At 35.2% G+C, this 19,452-nt stretch overlaps 1 long non-coding RNA gene across 8 annotated transcripts; it reads right to left on the minus strand.

Annotated features, from left to right (window-relative positions):
- Positions 1-766: 766 nt before the first annotated feature.
- On the minus strand, positions 767-13,310 carry LOC132278808 (uncharacterized). Of its 8 annotated transcripts, none has more exons than XR_009471127.1 (10): positions 13,276-13,292; positions 9,897-9,998; positions 9,440-9,488; positions 4,588-4,701; positions 4,408-4,468; positions 2,337-2,450; positions 2,157-2,217; positions 1,626-2,012; positions 1,459-1,504; positions 767-1,378 (listed from the first exon to the last, which is right to left on the minus strand). It is a non-coding gene; the product is annotated as an uncharacterized LOC132278808 (long non-coding RNA). The 8 variants fall into 8 exon arrangements; XR_009471124.1 differs by having other exon boundaries at positions 768-1,378; positions 9,440-9,485; positions 13,276-13,310; XR_009471126.1 differs by having other exon boundaries at positions 768-1,378; positions 9,440-9,485; positions 9,897-9,984; positions 13,276-13,293.
- Between the last annotated feature and the right edge of the window lie 6,142 nt (positions 13,311-19,452).

Consider the following 19,452-nt stretch of genomic DNA (forward strand, 5'->3'; position numbering starts at 1 on the left):
CTTATTGCAATTCTAGTTCTCTAATCTCATGGAGGTCTCTGCATTTTTTTTCCAACCAATATTTAAGCTGAATCATGAGACTAATAATAAATATATGTTGTACTGCAGGTTATTGAGTTAAAGGATCATTTGATGAGGAGGAAGGAATGTTATGTTGAGGCTTTGAAATTATATTATCAACTATCGTTTTTGTTGGGTGATGAAAAAGAATTCTAAATCTATAGAGGAGATGGTTAATTTTTAGGGTTTCGTGTTAGTAGATCCTTTTCTTTTGGTTTCGGCCTTCGCGTAATTTTGAAAGCTTTCTAAACCACAAAAAAACATAGGCCGACACTACCATCAACGAGTGAAAGTTTCAGCATGCTTAATTAGTATCTCTGAAGTTTCCAATTTTCTTCTTGCCAACAAAGCAGACATCCGTCGGTTTAGTTGCAGGCCTTTTCAGTCAAAATGAAGACAAGAAAGAAGGGAACAGAATATTATCTCTAGACTAACTGAAATTGATGCATTAGGTTTAGGCTAAAAAGACAAGCAAGTCTTTGCTTTCTCAGGTTCCCAATAATGAATTTTTCACAATTTTTATTTTTCTAAATTTCCCATCAACCAAACAAATCTAGAACCATAGAATACACGCATTAAGAAAGAAAGAAAATAAGATGGAAAAAATTATTACCCAACTGTAAAATAATCACTAGCTTGCGTTTCTTCTGCTCCATCACAGTGGCCGCTGAAACTATAGTTTCTCAGCTCAAGCCCAATGACAACACTAACACTGCTTGCAAGCAAACGTCTTATTTATATTTTTTGGTAATTAACATTTTCATTAACTCAAACTATTGGGTACATAAGTGGAAAGAGAGGCATTCCCCTTTGAAAAGAGAAAAGCCAGGAACCCCAGCAAAAATAAGGCTGTATAAACAAAAACGCACCAGGCATGGGAAATGGAGCACCAAAAAAACAGAGTAAACTATCACAAAGTCGGTATCAATTTATCTATAACTGTTGGGAAGAAGATTCCCAGCCATAAACGCAGTATACCACCAATTCATAGCATCTGGGAATATATATATATATATATATATATATATATATATGAGGGTCTGTAGCTACAAAGAGAGTGGGAACTCCCTGATGCAATCTAACAATAATCATGTAGAGTCGGTATCAATTTTTGTAAACGATCTCGTAACGTGAACACTTCCCATCATTATCGTAGCCAATTTGTAGATTTAAATCAAGATCTTTACAGAGAAAACTGTATACCCTCGTGTTGGCAGCTAGATATGCCATCCGATTGGTGGTACCGTTGCCCTGAGTATGTAGAAACACGATCCGATGCTTGTCAATATTTAAGTTTGACAACCTATCAAAAATTTGCCTGCAAAACCATCATTTACAAATCAATGTATTTTGAAACGGAATCTGATTTTAAACTCAATCTTTGTACTAAAAGCTTACCTATAAAGTTCCAATATTTAAGTTTGACAACCTATCAAAAATTTGCCTGCAAAACCATCATTTACAAATCAATGTATTTTGAAACTGGAATCTGATTTTAAACTCAATCTTTGTACTAAAAGCTTATATATATATTCCAATGGAGCATGCTCGGCAAAAGTTAGCACCTTGACAATGTTTTGATGGTCAATTTCTAAAATTATTTTCCTAACTGCCGGTATCCTTTTTATAGGATCTAATGCACAACAGATTCCAAGGATTTTGCACCAGGAAGTTGGTCATAGATGTGGTACAAAAAAGAATTTGAGGAATCTCTCAATATTCCTCTATACCCTGCTTGTTTCCCTTCCACAAAAAATCCGGAAATATTAAGGGTGGAGATTGCCAAAAACAAACAATTATGGGATGTTTTAATGGCGTCACTTGACAACTCTTCAAAACACAAATATTTAGGGCTCTTAAGCGTTCGTAATGCAGCGTGAGTTTCCATGAACAGCCCATAAGAATGTAACTTTTTGTCGTGCTCCAGTTCGATGTTCGAATCTATGAAAGGGCTGCATTTCAAGATCAAACAAAATATTTTTTAAAACAATTTTATAAAAATGAAAAAATTATAAGATCAAACAAAATCTATGATAGGAACCATGCACACACCAGAAATAAGACAGAAAATAAAAAATAAGTACAAAACGACTTACTCAATTACTCTTTACCGACACCGCTCATTCCAAATAACTTCTCCCTCTGCAAGAATTAAACCTATATTAAAAGAACAAAATTTATACACATCTTAATTGATAAAGAGAGCATGCAAAACGTTAATAAAATAATATACTAGCAAAGATCAAAAAGTTAGAAGAAAAATAAAAGTTAGCTACCTGATGATTGAGGGGAAATGTCTAACCCTTAAAATTGCAACAATGTAACCCTAATTATAGACCACCAAAGTGAATTGGGTTTCACTCAACTTCCTCTTCTTCTTCCTCTCAAATCTACACAATATGAAAAATTAAGTATGAAAATTTAGGGTTTTTGAACAAACAAATAATGAAAAAATCACAAAAAAATTACCCAAAAAAATAAAAATGGAATATAGCACTGAAGAGTTGAGGACAAACAATCTACATAATTTTAGATTGAAAAAGAAGAAAAAGACTAGTGGTCTATACATCCTTCACTACTTGTGCATTCACACTCTGCAGTAACAATAACCCGTCTAGGCATGGCTTTTCTGCTCATTTCCTTTGAAGGTACCTTAAGTGATGTGTCAAACTATGGCTTTTATCTTTGTTGAATCTGGTTGTCATTTTAGGATAACCCTCTCTCTCACACATACATACTTATTTACACACACAAATAATGCTTATTAACACACACAAGAGACACAAATTATTTGATATATGTTACATCAAAGTGTCATGTGGACAAAACTCATACATCCAACCCAAATTTACCAATTAGTCTTTCAAATCCTGCAAAGGGAGATTCTGTTTCAGTCATTATCTTCACAAATATTTATAACTAAAATTCATAAAATAAAAAAATAAAAATTATATAAAAAAGATCATAAAAAAATTCACCAAATAGGATTTAGTTTGCAAAACAAGAATTACAGACCTTGGTTAATTGATTTAGGAAAAAAAAAAATTAAAACAAAACTCATACATACAAGTTTGCAGTTGCAGAGAGAGAGAGAGGGAGGCAAGCTTGAGAGTTGAGAGACAGTGGGACAGCGGTTGAAGCTTGCGAATGGCAAACCCAAACTGGAACAGCGGGCGATGGAAACTGAAAGATATGGGTTTTGATTTTTTGAACAATCTGAAATGATATGCCGATATGGGTTTTGATATAGGTAATAGGTTTTGAACTTTTGATTCTTGCCGACAGATAAATAAACTTAAGTATATGGGTTCTTGAACTTCTGATTCTTGTAGATTTTATAGTTTGCAGTTGGAGAGAGAGGGAGAGAGAGAGGGGGCAAGTTTAGAGTTGAGAACGAGAATAGAGATGGAGGCGATTGGAGAGGCTGAAATGATTTGCCCTAAAATTATTTTTTAATTTTTTCTAGTTTCCGGGCTTTTATCTTTGTTGAATCTGGTTGTCATTTTAGGATAGCTCTCCCTCTCTCATACATAATTATTTATACACACACAAATACATGCTTATTAACACAACACACAAGAGACACAAATTATTTGATATATGTTACATCAAAGTGAATGCACTTCTGTTTAGAAATGCAAATCATGTGGACAAATCTCATACATCCAACCCAAATTTACCAATTAGTCTTTCAAATCCTGCAAAGGGAGATCCTGTTTCAGTCATTATCTTCACAAATATTTATAACTAAAATTCATAAAATAAAAAAATAAAAATTATATAAAAAAGATCATAAAAAAATTCACCAAATAGGATTTAAGTTTGCAAAACAAGAATTACAGACCTAGGTTAATTGATTTAGAAAGAAAAAAAAAAATTAAAACAAAACTCATACATACAAGTTAGCAGTTGCAGAGAGAGAGAGGGAGGCAAGCTTGAGAGTTGAGAGACAGCGGGCCAGCGGCTGAAGCTTGCGAACGGCAAAAATGCATATAATCCATATTTACACTTTACAATGTTCACTCCAATGTATCACCGTATATAATGGGGTTGTAGAATTTGGTTTGAGGGTATCAGGGGGAGAAAGAGAGCAGAAAGGCACACACACATTACACAGACCAAAATGGTAATGAGCAGCAAATTAATGTTTTGAGCAGTTAATATTTTCTTTGAATTCGTTTTAGCATATCAATTGTTTGCCAACGAGGCTATGTACATAAAATTTGGCACAGGATAAATATCGCAACTTTAATACAACTAAGATGAATATATTGCTTAACCATGAATGACTTATTACCATACTAATAAATAAGACAGAAAATAAAAAATAAGCACAAATCGACTTACTCAGTTACTCTTTACCGACACCACTCATTCCAAATAGCTTCTCCCTTAGCAAGAATTAAACCTATATTAAAAGCACAAAATTTATACACATCTTAATCGATAAAGAGAGCATGCAAAACGTTAATAAAATAATATACTAGCAAAGATCAAAAAGTTAGAAGAAAAATAAAAGTTAGCTACCTGATGATTGAGGGGACATGTCTAACCCTTAAAATTGCGACAATGTAACCCTAATAATAGACCACCAAAGTGAATTGGGTTTCACTCAACTTCCTCTTCTTCTCTCTCTCTAATCTACACAATATGAAAAAATAAGTATGAAAATTTAGGGTTTTTGAACAAACAAATAATGAAAAAATCACAAAAAAATTACCCAAAAAAATAAAAATGGAATATAGCACTGAAGAGTTGAGGACACACAATCTACATAATTTTAGAATGAAAAAGAAGAAGATCACTACTTGTGCATTCGCACTCTGCAGTAACAATAGCCCGTCTAGGCATGGCTTTTCTGCTCATTTCCTTTGAAGGTATCTTAAGTGATGTGTCAAACTATGGCTTTTATCTTTGTTGAATCTGGTTGTCAATTTAGGGTAACTCTCTCTCTCACATACATACTTATTTACACACACAAATACATGCTTATTAACACACACAAGAGACACAAATTATTTAATATATGTTACATCAAAGTGACGGCACTCCTGTATAGAAATGCAAATCATGTGGACAAAACTCATACATCCAACCCAAATTTACCAATTAGTCTTTCAAATCCAAGGGAGATCCTATTTCAGTCATTATCTTCACAAATATTTATAACTAAAATTCATAAAATAAAAATTATATAAAAAAGATCATAAAAAAATTCACCAAATAGGATTTAAGTTTGCAAAACAAGAATTACAGACCTTGGTTAATTGATTTAGAAAAAAAAAAAAAAAAAATTAAAACAAAACTCATACATACAAGTTAGCAGTTGCTGAGAGACAGGGAGGCAAGCTTGAGAGTTGAGAGACAGCGGGCCAGCGGCTGAAGCTTGCGAACGGACCCGAACTGGAACAGCGGGCGATGGAAACCGAAAGATATGGGTTTTGATTTTTTGAACAATCTGAAATGATACGCCGATATGGGTTTTGATATAGGTAATAGGTTTTGAGCTTTTGATTCTAGCAGACAGATAGATAAACTGAAATATATGGGTTCTAAACTTCTGATTCTTGTAGATTTTGTAGTTTGCAGTTGCGAGAGAAAGAGGGAGGGGCAAGTTCAGAGTTGAGAACGAGAAGAGAGATGGAGGCGATTGGGGAGGCTGTAATGATTTGCCCTAAAAATATATTTAGGATGCAGGTGTGGGGAGGAAAAGTGAATCCGACGGTTCAAAATGGCTATTCGTGTGTTTTTCAGGAATAATATTGAACGGTTGAAGATATGTCCTTTCTTAATTGGTGTGAACTGCTAGGATTGAGTTTGGAATTATGAATCAGATTGTCTTGTTTAAATGTTAAATTCTTAATAGTCCAAAAAATTATTATTGTTTATATGTGATTGTGATGTTTATTTATTTATTTATTTTTGTGGTGGCCCATCATCCTTGGGCCTATAAATTTTGAGGCCTAGGAGACTGCCTTGGTCAGGGCCAGCCCCGGACAAACTACACACCACATCAACTGGGTCTGCCCTCTTGCACAATGAGTCAGCAATAGTCACTTTATTAAGCCCGACCCTCCAAAGAAAGTGCTTTATTTTAGGTTGAACTTTCAGATTCCAAACGGTCTTCAAAAAACTGGAATTCACCACTCTCCTACTACACTTACTTGTTGGATTTAGAAGATTTCTCCTTAAGCTTTAACTCCATTCCCACATGGTAACCGTGAAATTACCGTCATTAGGAGGACCCCAGACAAGACAATCATCACTCCCCATCTTACTAAGAGGAATTTTTAAGATCAACTCCTTTTCAACATGATTAAAGAGTTGACCAATTGGAGGTTCATTCCAGAGATCATCAATAAGTTGAGAAACCACTGAATTTGCCCATTTGTTGATTCAGTAGAAAAAACTTTGAAACCCTTCAATCCATCAACCCAACCATCATCCCTTATCTTTATCTTTGCATCATTCCCAAATTCTCCACTTTAGACCCTCTTTCAAAAAATACCTAGCTCCCAAAAACCTCCTCCATGCCCAAGAAGGGTTCCTACCCATCTGGTTGTTTGATTCCTGTATGTGCTAATGGTTATATAAAGTTTGTGATAGAATATTATTCATGTTAGTTTAATAATTTATGCATTTATTTGTTCTGTAATATAATATATATGCTTTATCTTGTTATCTTTATGAGCAGTGAATTATTACTAAATGCATGGTGCATTGACATAGTCTATGATGTAGATTGTGGTTGCAATGTGCACCAACTCTCTTACATTTTTTAGGCGTTGAAAAGAAAAATTATTGAGCTTGTGTGAAGTAAAGATAATAATTGAGGCGTTGAAAAGAAAAATTATTGTTGCTGCTCGAATATTTCATGTGCTGCAGGATTGGTTTTAGGTTCGGTGTTCATGGGGCTGTTTTTCTTAAAATATTTCAAAATTTTTACATGTGTAAGTCTGTGTCTAGTTATTTTCTATCAAATTTCATTTTCTTTGGATCAGCAGATATTTAAAAAAGGAAAAAAAAAAAATTCCTGGTAGCACCTGCTGTCTGATTTTCCATATCCAGTTGTGAACAGATTTTGATTTTTAAGTCTTACCACTTAAAGTGCAGCTCCTATGCCCAAGGGAAGACAAGGGAGTGATTCTCCGGCATATTTCATTGTACTTCATATCATGTTTTGGGAACCAAGAAAGAGGTGGTTTCCAGTCTCTGAATTTTAATCATTGAAGCAAATGTCAGAATTTTAACCATTAAGCACAAGTGTATGAGGCACAATATGTCGGTTACCGGTGTAAAAAAAAATCTAAATAAATTAACCCTTCTGATTCCCCAAAACATGATTTGAAGTCCCATGAAATATGCATTATTCTCTTTATTTCTCTAGACCAATAGAGGGAGGACTTCTTTGGGTCGGCCTTCCATAACTCTGATTTATGAACTAGTGATAGTAAGAAGTTGAAGTGGAACTGAAACAAAAAGCCTACTGAAAATATTAAAAAGAAATAAAAAATACAAAATGGAGGGGAGGAGAAGAGGTTTGTGGTCGAGAGAGCAGAGAGGAGGAGATATGTTGAGAGCGAGAAAGTTAAGGAAAAGAGGAGGAAGGGTCAGTCAAAACGGAGTTGTGTGAGTACGTGTCCAGAGAGTGTGACGAGTCCTAATAAGATAAGTGTAGTGAAACCCTAGAAGATTTTTTCTTCTTACAAATCGTGGAGGAAAAAGATAAGATAAGTAATGCTTTATTTTAAAATATTCCTGCATTAACATTTACAGTGTAAAGACTAAATAAAGTATATCCATGGTATGAAATTATAATACTATCCTTCTAGATTGGAAATTTTATTAGGACTTTTATGGAAAAAATAGGTTGTTCAATTGTCATAAAAATTAATAAATAAAACTCAAAGAATTTTTCTGCTAACCAGAAATTAAAAATAATAATAATAATAATAATCTGGGCTTCTCGATTGTAAAAAATATCAACGGCATGCTGTGAAGTTATTGAAACCTGGGCTTTGCAATTGTAAGAAGAAATACACAAAATAATTCTAAAAACGAGGAGAACGGGGAGAGTTGGAAATTGATTGAGAAATTGGAGTTTTAAAAATATGAATAGAAATCGTGAAGAAAAGCATACCTTAGTTCGTTTTGGTGGGCGGGGGGGAGAAACAAGAGAGTGAAAGAGAGACGTTCAGACTGGTTCTTTGGAGAAGAGAGATGGAGAAAGAAATACATTATTACTTTCATTTTTTCGAAAAGTAAAATCATAATTTTGATTTCTTTGAGGTGAAACAGAAAATAAAATTATGTTTAGTAGACTGCGAGTTACTTTTGAAATTTGAGAGCAAAACACAGAAAGTGTGTTTAGTAAACTGCTGTCTACTTTTGAAATTTGAAAGCAAAACACAGAAAGTGTGTTTAGTAAAAAATAATAAATTTCTGTTTTTGCTTTTAGTAATTTACATTATTTTATATCTTTTTATATCTATTGCATTTTGGCATTTATAAAGTCTATTAACAAATAAAACTACCGAATTATTTTAGCCTTGACATTATTGGTGATTAAATTTAATCATAGAAGAAACAAATTCAACCTTCATAATCAACTTAAAAGTTGAGGCTAATGATTTCTTCTATTTTTTTGGGTTACACCCAAAACTTACATATTAGTAATGCATGGCTATAATTGCTAAGCCTACGTAAAACCCTTTTTCACAATTATTAAAGTAAATGTCATTAGTCTGCTCTTTATTTTATTTTTCACAAAAAGATAAATCATTTATGGCTCATTACCAAATAAAAAAAGGAAAATTATTAGAAAATAATTCCGCAAGCAAGCAAACAAATAAGTAGAGACAATTCTTTTCTAATGATGTAGGTAGAAAATTTTGAATAATCTCAACCATTTTAATGTCTTACAAATATTTTTCCTAAATAAATTAAAAAATAGGAAGATGCACACTGCCAGATAGTATACCCATCTGGAGGTGAAATTAGCACCTTAAAGGAAAATTTTAGTGTCCAACATTTTCTACAGAGCTACATGTTCAAAATCACTCAAGATTTGGAATCAAATAACCAGAAGTATATTAAAGATTGACCAAAAATTCTCATATAAGCAACAACATAAAAAGCAAAATTTCATTTGAATTTGTCAATGTATTCAACTTATCTTTCTAGCAGTATGCATTTTTGTGCTAGATGATAAAAGTTCAAACAATTTGGGATAAAATTACAATGAATGCTGTATTTTAAATTTACAACTTGAACAAGCTGCTAGGGCAGGTGCTAGAAAAATAAACTAAGCGATCTTAAAGAACAAATGAAATTTGACTAAAAAAGGAAATGAAAGAAACACAACTTTTGAAATGCTTACCTGCTGATATGCGTGGAAGTAGAGTGCAGCAAGGATTATTCACATTCTTCTTATCACATGGTCAACCAAAAATGGACGAAATTTTAGGCAGAATTTTCAAATTAAAAAAATAAATAAAGAAAGACCAGATGAATTTCATGAAAACATTCAAATGGAAAAGTTTCAAAAGCCAATCAAATAGAACCAACTATCAGCTTGTGAAGTGTGGCCAAACAAGACTCGGTTTTCCTTGAGAGTTACTACTATAGAATCAAATAGAGCCCACGAAATATATAACAGATCTACCATGCATCACAGATCCAAAATTCACCAAAAGTTTACTCTGTATAGCTCTCACCTAAGGGCGGCAGCTCATCAAGCCATTTGCAAAATGATTCAGGAAAAAAAATTGTAGATTCTAGGGCAAAATTTTCATATACGAGGAGAGATAGAATCTGAGAAGAGAAGGCGAACTTACAGGTGTTGTTGTTGGTTGGCCGTTGAGTCTCCTTCGCCGATCGACGGTCGCAGATAAGGGATGAAGAATCGCCTTGGTAGAAGCAGATCTGAGGGCGAGATGCTAGGGTTGCGTCATTGAGATGATGACATAAATGAGGACAGATTTTATCTTTCAAAGTTAGCGCTACAGTGTTTTTACTTAGCGCTACAGTATCAAAAATACTTTCTCCGCACAGTACAGAAAATAGAGAAAGTGAGAACTCTTCTCTTTACAAATTTAGAAATTACTTCCTTAAAATGAAAAAGTAAAAGTAATTTAATAAACGTGATTTTACTTTTATTTTTGTTTTCTCAGAATTGACAGCAGAAAGTAGGAATTAATTCATATTACTAAACAGACCCAAAGTAGATCGGCACACAAAACTAAACAAAAAAACTAAACAAAAATGCATTTAGGAGCAGGCGATGTATTCAAAATTTCTTGGTGTTTTTTCAGTATCGTTTCCAACTTCATAAATGATACATGAACTTAACATTGATACCATGATTCATAACGAACAGGTTCTTTATCAGAAATATCAGTCCTACGCTGGTAAGTAGAACGATTGCTAAATATGCTGAAGAATTTTATCGGTTTTCATCTCGTAATATATATATATATATATATATATATAATATTGAAAGATGGTAATCATTATACAGTAATGATATGTTAATCATAATCCTTGGTGCGTGGACTGGAACAAGCTGAATCTGGGTCTCCATGAAGCCGGTGCTAGATCAAATAGCTCTGTATTACAAGTGTTTGTACTATAATTATCGATTAATTATTAGAAGATTGAAATGTGACCGATATCTTGAAATATAACTGATTTTATGATTACTTGAAATGTGGCCGATCACACTTGCTCAGAATATACCCCAATATTATAATAAATTTGAAGTGTTAGTGCATCTAACGAAATGGTTGTAAGAATAACATATGGCACAAGTTTTGGGGAACAATTAAAGATGAGGAAACTACGTAGTTTTCTGGATAGCTACTTCAGATTCTTAAAAAAAACAAAGTGAGTTAAAACGTGAGATCAAAGTGGGTTAAAGAATATAGTTGAGAAGACATGTGGAAAGATAGAATTGGAAGACCACATGATAACTACCCGTAAGTTTCAAATTATTTTATTTTCTTTAAATTTATTCTTGTCTAATTAGATTTCCTTCTATTAAAAAAATCATAATAAATAGATTAATTCAGGTTATATTTTTACCAATTTAAGTGATGAATCTACAGTGGCTTTAGGATGCACAAAACTATATTTGTATAAATACCTAATTAAGATACTCTAGAGGAAGCAGATTTTGCACCTTTCGGAAACTGATAATTTAATGCAAGCAAAGTAGATTAAACAGAGCATATAATCAGGCCATGCTTAAAAGAAGAAGGTGTTTATAGCTCTAACTATTAAAATAGCAGCTTCTTTCTTTGGGAGACATGAAGATGGTTGCAGAACCTCCAAATTATTTCCCTGTGCTGATGGTTCTACTCGTGTGTGTTTCCAGACTATATTTAATTTTCCCATTAAATTCACAACTTTTTAAAGCAACTGGATTCTCTCAAATCAGTTTGGGCCGGGGCTGCCTATAATCTGATATTGTACATGTAACTTTGAATTACATCATTTTTATTCTTTATTTGTCACTATAAACTTTTAAGCAATTTACCTTCTGTTTGTTATGCCACTTGCTCACATTTTTGTCACTTTCATTTTCTTTTTCTTTATTTTTTTTTAATGAGAATTTCATAATTGTATTGCAACCTAAGGGTTAAGTAACTTACGGTCCAGTTATACCTCCGCTATTTCATAAAAAAATCACTAGACCGAAAAAAAAATCTTAATTGTGCTGCAAATTTAGGTTTTAGGGGCAGGCATTTGCAATCAGTTGACCAATTCCACAAATCGTACTGCACAACTAGGACTCTGGCCCTACAAAATCCTTTCTTAATTATTTGGATTGTGCTGGTCGACCATTGTGTTCGAAATACGAACTTGTTTAAGAGGTCCTATCATTGTTTTTCGGAAGGTAGTTGAGATCCTAACTTGATGATCACTTTGAATATTTAAAAATATAGTGTTTAGAAGTGTGGTTTAGATTGAGAAAAATTACAGCATGGCATTCACCGAGATAGCAACAAGCCAAACAAGCCCAAAAAATTGACTACACAGGAAGGCGCAGCCCAGCAAAACAAGCAAAACATTTCAAATAGACCAAAGCTGGCCCGTTATATTCGCACTCAATTCCGATTAGGGCTTGAGCAAGCCCTGATGGCAATAACGGTCCTCATTTTTATATGCTGGTGCTACTTTAATGACCTTATTTCATTACTAGCATGGTTCTCATTTGTTTTTGAAAGCAATTCACTTTTCAAAAAACACAATTGTGAAACGTACTCCAATTTGCATTACAATTTACTTAGATATAAGATGATTCTTTTCTCATTCCTTTTCTATTTCTTATTCAATTTCAATTCATCCTAATTTAGATGATTCTTTTCTCATTCCTTTTCTATTTCTTATTCAATTTCAATTCATCCTAATTTAGATATAAGACATTTGGCCTTTTAACAAAAGTGAAAAGTCTAATAGTTTACAGGTGTGTTGTACTTTACTTTTGGTAATATGTATAGTATCTATATACAATATTGTGCCTTTTGTTGTTTGTTCTCCCTTTATAAAGACACTTTGACTTTGCAAATGAGCCAAATGAATAAGGTAATAAAATAAAATTTTCTATCAAAAAGTACAGCTAATATATTTATTTTTTTATTTTCATTAGAAAACTGATGTCTCACAAAAAAAAAAAAAAAAAAGGCTTACAAATTTTCTTCTTCGCCGAAGTGGCGTGTCCAAATATTGGATACTTTTAAGCCAAATCTCCATTTCCTGTAAAGTGATAGATTGATGAATCTGACCCCTAGACACGAACCCGTACCCATACCCAAGTCTGGGTAACATAAATGGCAACAACTATAGATTGAACATATGAAATATCCGAACAAATAGTATCTATGTCTTATGTATTCATTTGAATCCCACCAGGATACCTAGAGATAAGATTTATAAATCTTCCCCTCATCATTTTTATTTTATTTTTTAATCTGTTTTAAAACTAGAGGGTTTCAATCTATAAGAAGCTCCCAGCCAAATTCAAATGAACAGAGAAGTGCAACCTAAACAATGAAAATATAAAACTGCATTAGGCTCTAAGCTCATAAGCTATAAATAGAGCTTTTGGAGCAGGATAAGTAACGTATTATAAACTAGCGCTCAAGCAGGGATCACATGTACTAAAATTATCATTCAAATGAAAAGTTAAGACACATGTATCATAAACACACTTACTTGGAAACTTATTCTTAACCGCATCAGTACGAAAAGTACGGCTGCTAATTAAGCCATCGCCGCCTCTCACAAGTGTTCCTCATCATCATTTGCCGCTAATAATACAAAAATTCAGTCAGACAAATTTGACCGGCGAAGATGTAAGGATGTCCAAATTCAGGCTTAAACCAAATTTTAAGGTAAACCAAAAGTCTTTTGTCAACAATAAGAAAAGTCGTGGTTAAATATGCTATAGGAGTTGAGGTCTTTACGAAGTAGAACAACGTAGTAAAGGGCAATCGGCAATGACAAATACTTTCCACAATCAGTGAAGGAAAAGAAGGCAGCAGAGTTCACGCAGCTGGAACAGAATAATGAGATGTCAGTTAGTGAGTACGAGAGGAAGTTTACAGAGCTATCCCGATTCGCTCCTCACATTGTTGCGAATGAGTTACACAAGGTTAGAAAGTTTGAGCGAGGATTGGTCTCTTATGTGAAGAAGTTTGTGGTGGGTCATCGTTTTGACACATATGCTAGAGTGGTGGAATGTGCTATGGCAGTAGAGGAGAATAATAATATTGCCTTTCAGAAACAGAAGGAGCGTAGGGCAGAACAGAAAGGTAAGGGGACTAGCAACACTCAACAGAATCAGAGTAACTCTCAACAGAATCAGAGGGGTCAGCAGCAGCAGCAGACTCAGAGAAACTGGCAGGGTCAGTCTTGGCAGAGAGGTAGACAAGATTGGCGAGCAGGGAAACGGCAGAGAGTTGGTGAAGGTGAGCAATCCACAGCTTTAGTACCAGCCACACCTCATGATGCACAGCCATATCAGTTCAGCGGGCATTGCTACAATTGTCGTGAGCAAGGACATTTGGCTCGTAATTGTCCCAAGCCTCACAAGAATAACCAGCAGAAAGGTCAGGCACCACATCAACAAGGAGGTGCAAGGGTTTATGCAGTTGTTCCAGATGGGAGACAGGATCGTGCACCACCAGCAGTGGAAGGTACACTTACTATTTATGGCAGTATAGCTAGAGTACTATTTGATTCAGGTTCTTCATTTTCTTTTATTGCACTATCATTTGTGAATACACTGGGATTAGAACCTGGACATATAAGTAATGCCTTATCTATTACAACTCCACTCGGGAGCGCGACGACACTTGATAGAATATGTCGTGCTTGCCCTGTTACAATTGGGGAGTTGGAGTATCCTATTGATTTAATAGTATTACGTATGAGAGAATTTGACGCTATACTGGGTATGGATTGGTTGGCTAGATATCATGCTCAGTTGGACTGCCATGAGAGGATTATTGTATTCTCAGTTCCGGGACAGTTTCCTTCTCGATATAAGTGTGGGGAGTTTGAGGGCACCATGACTATGGGATTTCTGGCCCACATCGAGGTGGTTGAGCAATGCGTGACTATAGATCAGTTGCCTACAGTGTCAGAGTATGCAGATGTGTTTCGGGATATTCCAGGTTTGCCTCCTAGGAGGGCAGTGGATTTCTGCATCGACCTCACTCCTGGTATTTCACCTATCTCTAGGGCACCCTACAGAATGGCGCCAGTTGAATTGAGTGAGTTGAAGAAACAGACTCAAGAGTTGCAAGATCGGGGGTTTATTCGACCTAGCACATCACCTTGGGGAGCACCTGTTCTTTTTGTCAAGAAGAAGGATGGGTCACTCCGCTTATGTGTTGACTACCGTGCGCTGAATAAGGTCACTATTAAGAACAAGTACCCATTGCCACGCATCGATGATTTGTTTGATCAACTCAGAGGGGCGCAGTTGTTCTCTAAGATTGACTTGAGGACTGGGTACCATCAGCTGAGGATTAGGGATGAGGATATTCCTAAGACTGCCTTTAGGACTCGTTATGGCCTCTATGAGTTTTTAGTCATGCCTTTTGGGCTGACTAACGCTCCGGCAGCTTTTATGGATTTGATGAACCGAGTGTTTCGACCTTACTTGGATCAGTTTGTTGTGGTATTTGTTGATGACATTCTGATATATTCCAAGACTAAGGAGGAACATGAGAGACACTTGAGCATTACACTTCAGACTTTGCGTGAGCATCAGCTCTATGCTAAGTTTGAGAAGTGTGACTTTTGGCAAGAGCAGATTCAGTTTTTGGGGCACGTGATCTCTAAGGATGGAGTTTCAGTAGATTCTGCCAAGGTGGAGGCTGTGATGAGTTGGAAACGGCCTACTACTGTCACTGAGATTCGTAGCTTCTTAGGACTGGCAGGATACTACAGGCGTTTCATTAAAGGTTTCTCCAAGATTGCTGCACCATTGACCCGTTTGACTCGGAAGGATGTGAAGTTTGTTTGGGATCACCGCTGTGAGCAGGCATTTGAGGAGTTGAAAACGAGATTGACTTCGGCACCAGTTCTTACCATTCCTGTTAGTGGTGAGAGATTTGTGATTTACACAGATGCATCACATCAGGGTCTTGGCTGTGTTTTGATGCAAGATGACAAGGTGGTAGCGTATGCCTCTAGGCAGCTTAAGCCACATGAGCAGAATTACCCTACACATGATCTGGAATTGGCAGCAGTGGTTCTTGCATTGAAGGTGTGGAGGCATTACTTGTATGGCGAGGAATTTGAGTTATTCTCTGATCACAAGAGCCTCAAATACCTCTACACTCAGAAGGAGTTGAATATGAGGCAACGGAGGTGGATGGAGAAGATGAAGGATTTTGATATGACCCTTCAGTATCATCCTGGAAAGGCTAATGTGGTAGCGGATGCCTTGAGTCGAAAACCGAGAGGATTAGTTGCCTTTATGATGATTCAGGAGTGGATGATGTTAGAGGCATTGGCAGAGTTTTCTATAATGCCGAGTTCTCAGAGTACAGGGGCTCTTCTTTGTAGTTTGACTGTACAACCTACTTTGATCAGCCGGATCATTCATTCTCAGACTCAGGATGACAGGTTACAGACCAAAGCAGTTGAGGCTGTTAATGATGAAGGTAATGTTGACTGGACATATGGAGCTGATGGTGGTATGAGATTTCGAGGTAGGCTATGTGTTCCAGACTTAGCAGACCTCAAGAGAGAGATTTTAGAGGAGGCACATCACTCTAGGTACACAGTGCACCCAGGTGGCACTAAGATGTATCATGATCTTAAGAGGCAGTTCTGGTGGGAAGGCATGAAACGTGATGTGGCAGAGTTTGTATCTAGATGTCTCACTTGTCAGCGAGTGAAAGCTGAGCACCAGAGACCAGCAGGACTATTACAGCCTTTGCCTGTGCCTGAGTGGAAATGGGAGCATGTGACGATGGATTTTGTAGTGGGGTTACCGAGGTCGATACATAACCATGATACAGTATGGGTGATAGTGGACCGATTGACTAAATCAGCTCATTTTCTACCCATTCGAGCTACTGATACTGTAAAGGAATTGTGTAAGATCTACATTAGAGACATAGTTAAGCTTCATGGAGTGCCGGTGTCTATTGTCTCAGATCGTGATCCTCGTTTTTCATCTCGATTTTGGAGTAGTTTCCAAGCAGCTTTTGGTACTCCTTTGAGTTTGAGTACTGCTTTTCATCCTCAGACCGATGGCCAGTCTGAGAGGGTCATTCAGGTGTTGGAGGATATGCTTCGTGCTTGTGTGCTAGATTTTCGGGGCAGTTGGGAGGATCACATACCATTGGTTGAGTTCGCTTATAATAATAGCTATCAGGCTAGTATCGGCATGGCACCATATGAGGCACTTTATGGTAGACCTTGTCGTTCACCTGTATGTTGGGCTGAGGTTGGTGATGGTAGTTTTTTGGGGCCAGAGTTGGTGCAAGAGACTACGGAGAAGGTTGCCATCATTCGAGATCGACTTCGCACAGCTCAGAGTCGACAAAAGAGTTATGCAGACCGACGCCGTCGTGCTTTGGAGTTTAGCGTGGGTGACTTGGTGTTCTTGAAAGTATCACCAATGAAGGGGGTTACGAGATTTGGTAGGAAGAAAGGGAAGTTAGCTCCTCGATTCATTGGACCTTTTGAGATCACAGAGAGGGTTGGAGTGGTGGCATATAGATTGGCTCTACCACCTAGACTATCAGCTGTTCATGATGTTTTCCATGTCTCTATGTTGAGGAGGTGCTTGAGGGATGAAACTCAGGTCATTGACTGCACAGAGGTCCAGATTTGCCCTAATACGACCTATGTTGAGACACCTGTTCGCATTGTTGACAGTATGGTGAAACAGTTGAGGCGGGCAGAGATACCTCTGGTGAAGGTACAGTGGAATCATCAGGATGAGAGAGAGGCTACTTGGGAGCTAGAGTCAGAAATGAAGGGAAAGTACCCACATCTATTCGAATAAGGTACGCAAATTTCGAGGACGAAATTTCTTTCTAGGAGGGTAGAATGTAAGACCCGTGTAAAATACATATATATATATTTATATCATATATTTATTTACTTAATATAATTTAATGGTTATCTCTGTTTTAATTTAAATGGGTGATTGTGATAAAGTTTGTTAAATAATTTAAATTTAAAAAAAAAACTAATTTATCTCACCAGACTCCTTATATCTCTATAACTCTCTAATACGTTTTATTTATATATATAAAAAAAGATATATTAGCACGATAACGGGAGAAGAAGGGACCAGAGAGAGTGATTTGACGTCGTGTTTTCCTGCAGTAGCCGGGGGAAAGGAACGGTAATCGGGAAGTCGCGTAGAAAGGAAGAATTATTTATACCAGGCAAGTTAATCTTGCATTGTACTCTTATATATATTTGGAACTTGCTTTTGATGAATTTTGTATGTTTTAATAAATAGTAGGAAAAAAATATATATATATATACTTAATGATAGTTATGATTAGGATAATATAGTTGTATAGGTTGTTGTCTTGAATTTAATTGGACGAGAATTATTTATTACTAAAGATTAGATAAAAATTCAATTGTAGAAACTTTGGTTATTGGTTTTGTTAAATTTGTAAAGATTGGTTATGTTACTATTATATTAGTAAATTGAAATATAAGTCTACATGTTACGATTTATTGATCTCACCAAAATAATCAGAATGATTATTAATATTTAGTTATTGTTATGAACAATTTGTCTGATGTAGTCTATGAGATATGGTTCGAGGACTGGATCATAGAATTATAAATTGTCTATTATGTATGTTAACTTTGGATCTATATATATACATGTATGTATAATTCATGTAGGCATGTAGATGAAAGCAAGCATCTTTATATGGATATATGTATATATGATTAGAAACGAACATGTGAATTAGGAATTGAAGCCTTGTCTGCATTTTTTTTTGATTGAACCGAAATTGTACGATCCTAATCTTGTTATATAAAATAGTTGATGATCCGAATCAAAGTCCCATAATTTAGGTTACTGATGATACAGGTTGATAGATAAATTTCTTAAGATATTGATTGGATTGCTGGTACATTATGAGTCTAATTGGGATGGAATGGTTAGGGTGTAACTTTGAATTTTTCTTAAATTTAATCTAGTATGCCTTTAGAATTCTTAAGTGATTGTATGCATCGGATTATAGTTGGCAGTAGTATTGCAACTTGATTAGGATTTTTATATGATTTAATATTAACTAATTTGAATACTCTTACTTTTTGGTCATTCTTACCTATATATATATATATATATATAACTTGCGAAAATTGAGTTTAGAGACTGTCTGTTTGTGATTGATAGATATAGAGAGTATTGCATTGTATACATGATTACTTTGGTTCATGTCAATCACGTAGCAGGACTGGATAATGCGTGCATCAATGGCATTTGTTTATACATATGTTTATTTGATATTTTATACATCTGAGTTTAGCCCATAATTACAGTGACTCGTACGCACGTGATGGCTGGGTTAAATTGCAAGTTACTCTTATTTTTCATATTTCATTGATATTGAAAATAAATTGAAATAAAATACAATTTGATTAAAGGAAATAAAATAAAATACTATTTCTTTATATTTTATTATTATTCTTTTCAATTGATTTTTTAAACTAAAGGAAATAAGGAAAAATAGTATTCTTATTCTAAAAATATTAGACTATGTCCAGAATTTAGTACTCTAAGTGGTTGGGTCATTAGAGTTCTATTTTTTAAATTAAAAGTGTGTTTGGGTGTATTACTTATTAATTTAAATTATTAATTGATAATATATTTCGTAATTTATCATA

Source organism: Cornus florida, unplaced genomic scaffold (genome assembly GCF_030987335.1).
Source record: "Cornus florida cultivar Cherokee Brave unplaced genomic scaffold, ASM3098733v1 CherokeeBrave_3.0.0_Hap2_Chr10, whole genome shotgun sequence".
Taxonomy (NCBI): domain Eukaryota; kingdom Viridiplantae; phylum Streptophyta; class Magnoliopsida; order Cornales; family Cornaceae; genus Cornus; species Cornus florida.